The sequence below is a fragment of the Vidua macroura genome, chromosome 1 (genome assembly GCF_024509145.1).
Source record: "Vidua macroura isolate BioBank_ID:100142 chromosome 1, ASM2450914v1, whole genome shotgun sequence".
NCBI lineage: Eukaryota > Metazoa > Chordata > Aves > Passeriformes > Viduidae > Vidua > Vidua macroura.
The window spans coordinates 151,125,176-151,138,982 of NC_071571.1; the positions used below are offsets into that span (position 1 = coordinate 151,125,176).

The 13,807-nt window shown below is 39.9% G+C and overlaps 1 protein-coding gene across 15 annotated transcripts in view; it reads right to left on the reverse strand.

Annotated features, from left to right (window-relative positions):
* TSNARE1 (t-SNARE domain containing 1) overlaps positions 1-13,807 on the reverse strand; it is a 452,764-nt gene that overhangs the window by 36,332 nt on the left and 402,625 nt on the right. Inside the window, exon 14 of one of the 15 annotated variants that reach the window (XM_053974653.1) lies at positions 7,683-7,826. The exons of the other annotated variants lie outside the window; for them this stretch is intronic. The gene's annotated coding sequence lies outside the window, so the exon portion shown is untranslated. Of the gene's footprint in view, positions 1-7,682; positions 7,827-13,807 lie in introns of those variants that run through there. 15 annotated transcript variants of the gene reach the window in all.

Consider the following 13,807-nt stretch of genomic DNA (forward strand, 5'->3'; position numbering starts at 1 on the left):
CTTCCCATATTTTGGGAATGAATAAGATTCCCCTTCAGCTTTTCTTCTCCAGGCTGACCAGTCCCAGCTCTGGAAGAGATGCTCCAGACCCTGATTCCTCTTTGTGGTCCTTCTGCTGGACTCTCTCCATTATGTCCGTGTGTCCCTTGTAGTGAGGAGCCGAGAACTGGAACAGCACTTCAGGTTCCAGTTGGCTTGGAAGAGCCGAGCAGAGGTAAAGATCACCTCCCTCACCTGGCAATGCATCCAGTGCAGCTGAGGATTCCATTTGCTGCCTTTGCAGCAAGGTCCTGCTGCTGGCCCCTGCTCGTCTTCCTGTCCACCAGCACCTTCGGGGCATTTTCCACAGAACTTTCCAGAGAGCTTTCTCATTAGTAGTAGGACCTTTTTTTTTTTTTTTTTTTTTTTCTGAAAACACCAAAATTTTTCTTAAGGACATCCAGACCTTGCTTAAAAAGTAGGAAAGATGCAGTACTTGAGTTCCAGACTGGGCAGTAACACAAAGTGCTCAACCATGTGAGGACATCATGCTGAGTGGGACAAGTCTTAAACCAAGGGGAAAGACAATTGTAAGGGAGACAACAGGATGGTTGGTTTATGGATGTGGATCATTACCAATCAGAGAATCATATTACAGAATTATAGAATGGCTTGGGTTGGAAGGGACCTCAAAGATCACTTAGTTCCACCCCTGGTTATGGGTTGGGACACCTTCCACTATCCCAGGTTTCTCTAAGCCCCATCCAACCTGACCTTGAACACTTCCAGGGATGGGGCAGCCACAGCTTCTCTGGGCAACCTGTGCCAGGGCTTCACCACCCTCTGAGTAAAGATTTTCTTCCTAAAATCGAATATAACCCTGTCCTCTGTCAGCTTAAAACCACAGCCCTTGTCCTGTCACTACAGACCCTTGGTCAAAAGTCTCTCTGCAGCCTTCCTGTAGGCTCCATTCAGGTACCTGAAGGCCAGAATAAGGTCACTCTGAGGCCTTCTTTCCTCCAGTCCATCAAATCAACGTATATTCCTGACTCGTGAATTTCCAGCAGTGTATTTGTAGTTTTGATCTACCAGTTCAGGAAAATGCTGTTGACTAAGAATGCCACAGCTTCCTGCACTCATAGTGGTAAATGACACTGATAATTTGACATTATTCTTTGTCAATAGAATAATTAATAGAATATTCTATGTTAATGGAATAAATAGAATAGAATAATTCTATGTCATTATTCTATGTCACATAATGGGGTCCAGGACCCCATTAATATTATATAAAATTTAATAAATTTCAAGCTACCACTTCCTGGCCACAAGATTCAAGGGTCGCTTAGTGTGCATGAACTCTCCCCACAAACCACATCAAACTAGTAAAAATAGGTTTTGAACTCAAGTAGTGCAGTCTTTACTCAAAAATACATTGGTTCCAGTTTTAAGTACTGGCTGCATTAGCACACAGGAGCCAGCAAGTCTCACTGCAGGATAAGGTACTCAGTCATTTGATGAAGACTATTAAACTATTTAGCCATTACTGATAATATAATTTACCTTGCTATTAAGGTCATTATTATCAGTATTTATGTTGCTCCTGGAAGGCTGAATCAGACGATGCATTCACTAGCCTGGACTTCACCTGAAAACACAATAATTCCCTCCAGTATGTTCCCCAAGCCTCCTGCAGCTACAGCTCCTGCAGTGGATCAGAGTGGCCTTTCCCCATTCATAGAATTTTTTCCATCACAATTTTGGCCTGGGTCAGCTTCTCTTGCCTAGAAAAACTTGTAACTGTGGCTGAATGGTAGCAAGGACCAAGACAATGGACTATTCCCTACATGGGTACAGGAACTCCGTGCCAGCTGAGCCTTGACACTCTTTTCTGCAATGGATGTCATAGGAGAGCTCTGCTCTTCCCAAACCAACAGAACATGGGCAAGACAAACCAGATCTATTTATGTTATTGACCTCACTGCCATGTGATGGTGGCAGACAGAGCTGTGATGCATCTCAGGAGAGGCAACCTTGCTAAAAAGGCTTGGTAAAAATACCTGGCCTGATATCCTTTATTTTACCTTTTTTTCTTCCTCTTAAACAAAGTCTGGATGCTTTTTGAAAGCTGGGACTGCTAAGCAGGACCCAGGTGAATTCACCTGAGCTGGTGCAGGGCACTCTTTTTGCAAGCTGGCTGATCACAGTGATCCCATTGTGGGTGGCCCCTGGAAAGCTCCAGGGATACTTCAAAGGAAATGCATTGAGATGGGGGAGGACAATGGGAAGGAATTTGCATTTTAAATATGACACATCCATGAATGAATAATAAGGGATTTGTAAGGCTGGCCACCAAGAATTAAAATCACTGGTGCTACAGTTAATTCTTCATGCCTGTTTTCCAGTGATATTGACTCACAGTTTCTTCCAGCAGAGGCTTTAGGCAGCCAAAATGATTAAAGCAGTCCATCAGTTAAATACCAGGCTACTCTGGGGAAGGTGGAGCCCAGAACTTAATTTCATGACACTGGAAACCTTCTAATCAGCAGCTGGACTTCTATAGAAGTCAATCTTAGGAATGGCATGAAACAGTTTTCCTAATGCTCCTTTACAATAGAAGTAATGGTGAATTTTATTTTTTTTTTGTTTCCTTTCCACTAGATTTCTAGATTTTCAATACTTCATGTGTAGCAGGTTGTGATACTCATCAGGAGTAACTCAGCTGCACCTCCTCTGTGCTTGGGCCCTACAGTGCTGTGAGAGAAATCGGAGAATGAAGCAGTGCATTCACTGATGTGTGAATTCATGTGTAAATTCACATCCTTCATTAGTCCTGGCCTCGTTACTGTGAGCATTTTAATGTCCTACAGGATTCAGAGCCCATATCTCATTTATAGCCCCCCAAACACCAGCCTTCCAGTAAGAAAAGTCTCCTATGACACTGCACATGCTGAGAAACCTCAGTGATGAGCACAGCACAGGAACCCTATCAGAATTAATTAATTAATTAAAAATAAATACATAAACAACCAAATAAATAATTAGCCTCATCTCTGAGTCTCAAGCAACTCCTCCCCTTAGTGACCAAACTGCATCCTAACAATGACCAGTTTGGAAAGGAAGAGATTCCTTCTCTCCTGTTATCAGAGTAACAATTAGAAGATGGATTTATCATTAAATCCCATCTAACCAAGCACAGCTGGGGGCAGGAAGTTCAGCTGACAGAGGATGGAGAAGATGATGCAGTTGAAATAACTGTGTGGCAATAAAACAGGAGGAGTCGTGGTCCTGTGCTTTAAAGTTCTTTGTTGTGGACTTTCAGTGTGATAGTGGGAAAATTGCTAAACTGTGTGCTGCTGTTTCCTCAGTCACTAAAGCACAGTTAATATCATGTGCTTTCAAAAGCATTTAGAGGCCTCCAGATGAGAGATTGTGCTGCACAGCAGACAGAATACTTCTGCTTTTGATGATTATTACTATTATTATAGGGGAAAAAAAGGACAAAACCAGGGTTGTTTCCTCCTCTGTAGTTTCCAGTATCATTTACAAAGGAAAATAGAAAGCTATTTCTGGAATCATTCAAGGCATAAAATAAGAGCATAACTAGTACCTCACCTGAATATTATTTTGAATTTTAAATTATTCAGAAAAAAAAAGAAAGAATTATCAGAAGATACAACACTACTTCTGGTGGCTGAAGGCAAATTATATATGATGCCATTTGAGCTACATTTTCAAGGTAAATTTCAAAGAAAGAGGTATGAAGTATAAACAAGAATTTAATTTTAGACACCTTATTCTAATATTTGCCTTATATTTATCTCTCAAATATAAAGAAGAAAATAAAAATATTTTTCTGCAGAAGCACCACATTCTTCTTGTGGAGTTCTGTCCATTTTATTGAGAAAGAGTCACATTACAATAAAAAAATGCAGCAGTCCTAGTTCCAGGTACAGACTCCATGAATATGGAGCTGGATTCTGTAAAATATTTGGCATTCAGTAAAGAGTAAGTCATTTTGGAAGGTACTAAAATGCTGTTCCTACTCTCTGTTTTTTTTTAGCAAAGCCAAGTAGAAATGAACACAAAGTGCTGGAACAGTTGGAATGAAGCAGGCCGGAAATCTGAACTTCACACTGGCATGTTGCAAGTTTTTGAGGACTATTTTGAAGTAATTAATCATTTTTGTTCACCTGATGTCCTGACTATAACACCAGGGCTGAAGAAAAAGACCAGTAATTTGTAAATAATAATAAACTAGACAGTCCATTTTGCTATTTGATATCTAACTGGCCTCTTGCCTACACCCATGACCAGTTTGTCCTACTCTGTATTTTGTCCTCAGTTTTAGCCATGGGTTCTTCCCAAACACATGGGATAAAGCTCTATGCACTTCACCATCCTCACTGTCCAGCTGGGTTAATTAGAGGAAGTAAGCAGGAAAAATTGAATTAAACTCCATGGTGGATTTTTTTTTAAACTTTGCAATGCTGTAATTGGCTTCTTTAAATACTTCTTGTTCTTTTTTTTTCTCATCAATTTTCTTCAGCATCCTTAAATAGGTCCCATCAAAAATCACAGTTGTGGACTCCTCTTCTCTTCTCTTCTCTTCTCTTCTCTTCTCTTCTCTTCTCTTCTCTTCTCTTCTCTTCTCTTCTCTTCTCTTCTCTTCTCTTCTCTTCTCTTCTCTTCTCTTCTCTTCTCTTCTCTTCTCTTCTCTTCTCTTCTCTTCTCTTCTCTTCTCTTCTCTTCTCTTCTCTTCTCTTCTCTTCTCTTCTCTTCTCTTCTCTTTCTTCTCTTCTCTTCCTTAATTTTCCAAAGGACATTTACCCAGGTCTGTGCAAAGCCATCAGGAAGGAGCAGGCAGCTCCCAAAGCTGTTTCATCATCTGAGATAAGATTAAAAGAGAGGCAGGACTGCTCAGACTCTATTTATAGCTACAATTTTGGCTGTCTGAAGGAGAGTTCAGAGAGCTCACCGAGGCTGAAAATCTAACTTTTAAATGGACAAGTTCAAGATTATGAATTTGACTTTCTTTGTTTGACTCCAGTCTGCCTTTCCTTAGGAATCCTTACAGCTGGCTCACATGGGGATTTTTTTTTTTTTTTTTTTTTGCATGAAATGAGGTATAAGAAAGAAAATTTGATGTTAAATATCAACACTTTCCTCATGCAGGGGTCACAATCAATATTTGACCCAACACAGCAATGAGATTATTAGCCGAGGTTGGTGGTGGGGGAATACATTTGCACCTGAAATCCCTTAGATGGTGCAAAATACACTGGAGTGGAAAAGAATGAAACACTACTAAACCCAAACAAAATTATCAGCATGAAGACAAAAGACCTACTGCAACCCAATAAAATCAATTCCCCAGCAGCCCCAATAGGTGGGACCAGTGTGCTTTAAACACACACAGAAGAGTTCCTGGTACCTATCCAGAAATGAGCAGATCAAATTAATCCCCAAAGCACTTCTGCTGAAATCACCAGATTTATGCCACAGATATTTTCCCTTCACTTATCTAAACATATACTTTGAAAAGAGTATGGTGCAAATAAAATCTCTTTGAGCTTGAATGGCGAGTGCTTGGGAGCAACTGACACAATTGTGCTTCACTAACAGCCTCCAGCAAATGTCTTAATCTCTTTATATCTCAGTTTTGCTGCCATTAAAACAAGAATATTGAAAGTTCTGCTCCTCAGAGGGGTGCTCGGAGTGTAAGCTGATACCTGCTGGATGAAAGGTGTGCAGGGCTTTTATTTACATTTGTGTTACAGCCCCTTCAATACAGCACACAGGTTTACTGTCCATTATTAAAAGAATGTGAGGCAAACAACACTGTTCAGCACTAAATGCTTCAATTTCTATTCATTCTAACAAAAAGAGTACCTGGATTCTCGTCGAATTACAGAACTGACAACCTGGGCTCACTTCATACCAGCCTCCACGATAACCTTTTATAAATCCGTTTTTAATTTATTATTTTTTTTACACTTGGCTACATTGCAATTCTGCTGCCCCTTGCTCAGAAATCAAACCCTTGGTCTCAGCCTTTGCAAAACCTGATAGTGCATTTCTCATTATGTCCACAGTAATTTCAATTATTTCCCTTTGTCTAAGACTTCCTTATGCTTTGGTGCCTGTGGACATTTTAAGTAACTACCTTTTTTATTAGCTGACTCAACACATGACAGATTATTCTGTCCAGCTCTTCTCCTTAGGTCCTTTTATCAGCCTAAGTCCTTATGTGACCTCTCTTAATGTTCCTGTATTATCTGTGAGGGTGGAAGCACTCAGAGATTTGACATAAAAACACACCTTTGGGTCAGAGATTTACACCCATTTTTAGAAGAACTGACCCAAACGACCCAAATAATTGAAACAATTTGTCCAAACGCCACTGTCCAAATCTGGGAAAGAGAAATGAACAAAAAAATGGGCTGATTTCCCATGGAAAAGGACACATCAAAATCGAGATTTAAGCTGGGATTGTCACTTCTTGATCCAGTTCCTTATCAGTCATCAAATTGGTCCTTCAGTCCAAAGAATGAAAATAAAATATAGGTTTTGTGCATTCTGGAACCTAATTACTTGATTGTTTCTTGGGGTTTTCTTCTGTAGAAAAAGAAAGGCTGAAGTCCCTCAGGTTGCTTTTCTTGCAGAAGCATTTTCCCTTTTTTCAGTGTCTCACTCTGGTCCCCAACAACACCAGAGCAGTCTAATATTTAAAATCTGTGCTACCTGAAGGTTTCTCTATGGTAGAGCGGACATTCTCAGGCAGAACACACCATTTTCCTTCTGCCCAAGAGTCTTCCTAGGGGTGAATGCCTGAAGGCCATTTCCATTCCATTCCATTCCATTCCATTCCATTCCATTCCATTCCATTCCAATTATTCTATCCTCTCCCTTTGTTGAACACCACCATGCCTTTGAGAAACCTTACCACAAATCCACCTCTCCTTGCTGTCTCTCTGGAGACTCAAACACAGAAGTTTCAGGCACAATCTACCACAGCTATTCCAAAACTTTTCCCAACTGAAGCTAAAAAAATCTCTACACCTCTTGCAGCAAATTCTGTGGAACATCTTGGCTTGTGCTCTCATCCTCCTTAGCAGAGTGTAATAATGTGGGTACTTCCAGAGACAGAAACACAGGAAAAAATGGATAGAAATGTCTTAGGACCACAAAAGAACCACACAGGTGCCAGAGAAGACTCAGAGTTAAGTAATATGAGATGCTACCCTACACTAAGGAACTGCAGGTTTTGTTAAAGTAACAAAAGACATGTAATTTAGCCCTGAGGCCGGAGAAATGTTCTTGGTATTTTTAAAATCAGCAATACACCTGAGGCTGCTGGAGGTCTGGCCTGAGCTAGAGCAAGGGCTGTGAATGGAGAATACACAAATGTTTACACTCAAGCATAATTTAGCCTGCTTTTCAGTGGCATGGCAGGCAATTTTCCTGACTGTAGCACCATTACACTGAGTTCTCAACTCTTCTTCTCCCCCAAGAAAAGCAACAGCAAGCAAAGTTTGTGTCTGGAGAAAAATCCTCATTAACATACTGAAATAAGTTGGGTATATTGTGACATTTTCAAGAGCTCTTCCTCCCTCTAGGATTAATTTCTCCAGGAATTTAAGTCAAAATGCACAGAAAAGAGACATTGCTTCCAATGAGTGGCTCTTCTGTCAAAAGACAAAAGGATGAGATAACACATAAAATTTTCCCTAACCCTGAAACAACCTGCTGAAAAATCAAAGCCTTCCCTTCCTTCTAACATAACATCCTCACCTGAAAAACAGCTTCTTTGATGGAATTGTTTCTGCTGTCTCTGGTTCTGGATACTGTGAGTTAAAAAAGAAAAAAAATTCAGAAACTAATATTAAGTTCAGAACAAGTCTTAGTGATCTCACTAAATGCTAATCGAGTTTTAATGCTGTTTTCATTAACTTTGTGCCCTTTCATATAAAGCTGGAGGGCTACTCAGTGATAAGAGAGCCCCACCAATAGAGTGATATGAATGGATGCTAAATGCAAATTCTGGAAGCACTGGGCAATGCTCACAGCAGGGCTTTGACAGGATAAAGATTTTATGGAGTGTCACATCAGGACTTGAGGAGGCTGAATATCAAGAGTAAAAGCAACAGCAGGAAAAAATGAAAGCAAGAAGGACTCTGAAGTGATGAGGGGGTTTTTTTTGGTTTTTTTTTTTTTTTTTTTTTTTTTTTTTTTTTTTTTTGGTTGGAAACCACAATTAAAAAAATAACTTTCTACTGTAAGTAGCTAAAAACCCAGTAAGAAGGAAGCTCATCAAAAGGAGATTAAAAATAAGAATCAAAATCTGACAGAGAGCAAAACCCTGCCTTTCACTGAAAAGCCCAAGACAGGCTGACAAAATATTTCTGGCCTAAACTTTCCCAACATGTTTCAGCAAGGGATTTGGTTCTCTGAGCTGCAGCATCGAGTGTAAAGCTTTGGCTGATTATTTTGTGGCAGGGGTTGGATGAGGAACTCGTACTTAAGCTGGCAGGAGGAAGAACTCTTATGAACAGGAGAGTCTTACAAAACCAAAGTGGACCTGCAGAGACCTCAGAACTCCTTCAAAGAGAGCTGGAGAGGGATCTTTTCCAAGGGCATAGAAGGATAGGACAAGAATGAATGGTTTCACACTGCCACAGAGCAGGCTTTGATTGAATACTAGGAGGAAATTCTTTACTGTGAGGGTGGTGAGACACTGAAACTTCTCTGGAAGTGTTCAAGGCCAGGTTGGATGGGGCTTTGAGCAACCTGGTCTGGTGGAAGGTGTCCTGCCCATGGTGGGATGTTGGAACAAAATGGTGTCAAAGGTGCCTTCAGTCTCAGTTTCACAGTGGATGAGAGAAGAAACGTGGTGCAGTGCCCTGGAAGATGAAAATCTATTTTCCTGGCTACTGCAGCTTTTTTCCACTGTGCCTGTGTGCACCAAGAGCTCACCAGGAAAAACATTATATGGACTCACAGTGGGATTTTCTGTTCCCATGGAAGTAAGATCATTAACTTCCCTGGTGTTTAGACAAAAACAGCCCTCATGACCACTCATTATAAACAACACAAAAGAAAGAATGGCCACCTTTTTGACTTCGGAAAACGTTTCAAAGGGAAAGCATTCAGCGCTTATTCACAGAAATGGAGAGTAATCTTAAAGCCCTTTGTTTTGAATTGAAGCAGCTGAAACCAACAGTATCCAATTTACACGGTATTTCATGGTGCAAATGAAATGAAACTAAATTTGTTTTAGCAAAGAAAGTGGTCATACAATCAGAATGGCATGGGTTGGAAGGGACCTTTAAGATCATCTCACTCCAACCCCCTGTCATGGGCAAGGATGTCACCCGCTGGATCAGGTTGCTCAGAGCTCCATCCAACCTGGCTTTGAACACTTCCAGGGATAGGGCAGCCACAACTTGTCTGGGAAACCTGTTCCAGTGCTTTACCATCCTCTGAGTAAAGAATTTCTTTTGAACATGTCATCTAAACTTGCTCTCTGTCAGTTTAAAATCACCTTCCCTTGTCCTGTCACCGTACAATAAAAGTCCCTCTCCCTTCTTTTTATCAGCCCCCTTTAAGGTACTGGAAGGTGCTCTAAGATTTTCCCAGAACCTTTTCTTCTCCAGGCTGAACAACCCCATATCTGTCTGTCTGACACAGATATGAAGAGAAAAACACTCGTACACACACAGATTCATGCACATAATACCTAATCCTGTTAGTACTTTTTCCTTCAGCTCCAAGAAAATGGAAGGCTCCAAGGAATGGCTGGCTGTGTGGCTCTTGCACTTTCAGTCCTCTTCATAGCTGGAGAAATCTTTATGTTTATCCCTGACTGTAATAATTTTTGTGAAATTTTTTTCCACACACCAACTTCAGGATTTTTTTTCAATGTTGCTGATTACTCCAGATTCCAGGTGCACGTGTGTGTGTGCACATGCCTGGGTGTGCTCTAGCAAAAAAAATGAACGTTGAGTTCACCTAAAAAAAAAACCACCCACAATAGAAAATTGAATTGAAATTGCCACACCAAAATGCTAGCAGGTTCTAAAAATCAGTATATCCACAATTTTAGGAAAGAAACCCTAAGGCCATGGCCTTTCCTCACCCACATTTTTCAACAGTTGTGTGAGACTCAAATTTGGCATTATCCCTGTGAGAATGAAGCAGAGGAATGGCTCTGCCTTTGGGTACTCCTGAATGCTGTCACATTGGTTCATTTAATTTTCACAAGAGTGAAGGAGAACAGTTTAGGGCTCTGCACAATATTCCTTCTAGCTTTAGATTTATAGGGTTAAATGAGAATTCAAACCTAGATCTTGCCTTAAACTCTGAGTAAGGATTTGAACCGGATTCCTGCCATAAACCAGGAGGGTATGAGACATGCAGAAGAGGTCACCATTCAATCTGTTTTGTAGTTGCTTCACTGTTCCAAAAGTATAAATGACTGCTGAGACAGGCATTAAACAGGCCCAGTCCCATTGCTTGATAGCAATGACAGGAAGGAGAGGCAGAGTACTCAAATTCTGGTCTTTTCATCAGTAAATATTTAAGTATTCATTGAAAGTGGAAAAGATGTAAGGAAATTGATTCCTCCCTCCCTTTACCAAATTGAGCATTGTTCTGTCTCTGAGATAATTTGATTAGATTTAAGGCAGAGTTGCTCTTTAGTTGCTCTTCAGATCAAAATCAAGAATGCATTAGAGATGGAGAACCTTCCCATGTGATTTCTTGGAAAACCTGAGCCATGAAAAATCTGCCTCTCTTTGGTAGATATCAAACCCAGATGTGCCATGGATGAGGTACCCTCTGTCTCAGCCGGAGGCAGGAGGCACAAGGAAACTCAGTTTTCCTTATAACAGCTCATTACAAGCAACAAAACAATAAATATTTAACTCAAATCCAGCCTGGAAAATTGGCTGTCCAATTATCTCTGGAAAATTGGTGAGTTTAACTGCATGTCAAGCTACTGTGATATTCTTTGTTTATATTAAACAATAAACCATACTAGCCCTTTTTGACACAGGAAAAACAGATGTAAATTAATATATATGCCCGACTCAAGATTAGCATCTGCTAGTGCCCAGAAAAACTGTTGATGAAAAGCCACCACTAAATAGTTCACAGTAAATACAGTGGAAAATTATCCAGGACCAAAGAAGAAAATCAGAAATTATTGCTAGCAGTAGATGGCAGAGAAACATTAAAAAAAAAAAAGAAGCAAAACTGGCTATTAAAAAATATTTTGTACTGATAAAATTAGCCTTAATGAACTATAAAATAAATAGGCCTTAATGACCTATAGCAGCCCCTTGCAATTATTTCTGTACTAATAAGCTTGGAGAATATATTTGCTTTATACTGGTCATTAACAAGGTATTCTTTGAAATATGTAATTCAGTAAAAAAGAATTGCTACCAATTAAAGGGATTCCAGAAAATTTTTGTGCTTATCACTCCACAGAAATATTTGAGTGCCAGAAGAGAAGATTTCCTAGGCCAGTGAATACCCAAGTTTGTTCAGCCAGCTGAAATGGAAGTTTTATAGCTCCTCTCTTGCATTACATTTCTTCTCTATTTGTCTTTTCAATACTGTGCTCTGGAAAAAATGTAAATAAACATTGGTCATTGGGATTGCCATGTAAGAACATTTAATAGGAGTCCTTAATTACATGTTGTAAACATAATACAAATGGCAGTTGTAAAACTGAGAACAATTTTGTTCTAAATAATCAACAAGAATGCCTCTTCATAGAGCAAACTCTTACCAGGCACAGGACTATACATTAAAAAAAACCAAAAAACTACCAATCCCTTGCAGGAATTGAAGTATAGGAAATTCCATTTTTGGCTTAAGAAAAAAATCTTTTGTTCATTGGATAGGATTTTATGAAAAAGCAGACACCTTGAAAATATTGCACAGATGATGCAGCTCTTTTTTTTTTTTTTCCTTTTTTTTTTTTTTTTTTTTTTAATTTTTTTTTTATATCCGAAGAGCAGGCAGACAATGAAAAGGGATCAAATGATTGCTGTTTAAGAGCTACTGCTTGTCAGCTGAGAGGCAGCGATGGCTGGGATGTTATTCTTGGCAAGTTTTGATGACATGACATCAGGACTAATGCATTTCACTCTGCACTCTCAGCAGGCTGTGCATGGACAGCCAGGCAGTTCAGCTAACGAGAGGTAATTCAATCAACATCAGCAACTACAAATGGAAGTCATCTCCCTCCACTCCACATCACTCTGTTTCAGTGACAAGGAGCTTTGCCCATCTTCTGGGCTGGGATGATGAGATCCACGTGAGGTGCACAGTTGTAAATGTGGTGGCTCTTTGGACAAGACCCACAAATGCAGTGATTTCTGGTGACCTACTTGTGAGAGGAATTGAATGGTTTATGGACTATGCAGCAACACTGTAATGTGGAAAAAAAAAATCCCATTTCAGTGTAAAAATATGGCTGTTGAGGAATTAAGAATCTGTCAAAGCTCAAGCAACTTCCAAACCAAACTCAAAAGTAAAAAAGCCATTTCTCCAGCAGTTTTTTAGGAAACAAAGTCTACTGGCTACTGAAGTGAAAAGTCTCCTTTTCCAGATACAGCTTAAAAGCCTATTTTGGGAGCTGAAGAGCATTCTGTAAATCATCTCAATCATCTCTTATCAGAGAGATGATTGCAATTAAGAGGTTATGATCTACATATTGAATAGACCAAAGATATATTATCAAAGATATATAACCAAAATGTGGACATTTCTAGTTCTACTTGAGGAGGTGGAGAGCTAACAAAGACATGGTTGCAATTACATTAGAAAGAACACAGTAAAGAGGGAGTTTTAGAATTTTTATCTTATTTTTATAATTTTTATAACTTTATGGTTTTTTATTCCTTGGAGGAAAAGGAGGCCACCAAAACAGCCTTGAAGGAGCTTTGATTTCACTCTCAGTTTTAAAGGATAACTCCCAGATCATCGTGGTGGCTTGGAAAGAGTCACGTGGCTTCAAAGGAGAATTTAACAACCTGCAGCACATCATGGGATGAGGCCACATCCCAAAAAAAGGTTGACCACTACCACCAGGGCTTCAAAGGAAATAGTTGTGACAAAGGACAGCAATTCAAAGAGTACATTTAATCACTTGCAGTGATTTTCCTCTGACACTAAAACACTTTCCGGCCTGTTGAACATCCCCGAGACAGCACTCAAATTTTGGCACTGAAGAAAGAGAACAATCTTCCTATCTACCTCACCCTGAGAGTCACAACGCCAGACACACTGTCCCCTCGAACATCTTTCTTCACCAAGAGATAACCACAGATGTATTGCCTTTCTAAGAGTCTGCCCTGCTGGAATATGAGATTTTCCAGCTAAACTGACAAAATATTTATTCTTTAACAGACTTTTACCAAAGTAAACCTCTTGTGCTGATTTTCAGATTTTTTTCCAGACAACACTGATCCAAAATTACCTTGCTTTGACACCACCACCAAGGACAACAGTCAAGTTACACTTTCAAGGAGCTTGGATAACAACAAGAATCAGGCCCTGTCATGTAGGAAATGGCTCTGATGAACTTTGTTCTGTCCTATTCCCAAGAAAACCTCTGAGACTCTGTGATGAGTTGACCTTGACTAATCACCAAGCTGCTCTGTCTCTCCCCTTCTCAGCAGGATTGCAGCAGGGAGGATGAAGAAAATAAGATGGAGCAAAAAAACCCTTGGACAAGGTAAAGGCAGTTTAATAAGGCAGAAGGCTGCACATGGAAGCAAAGGAAAACAGGATATGTATTTTCTACTTTCCATCT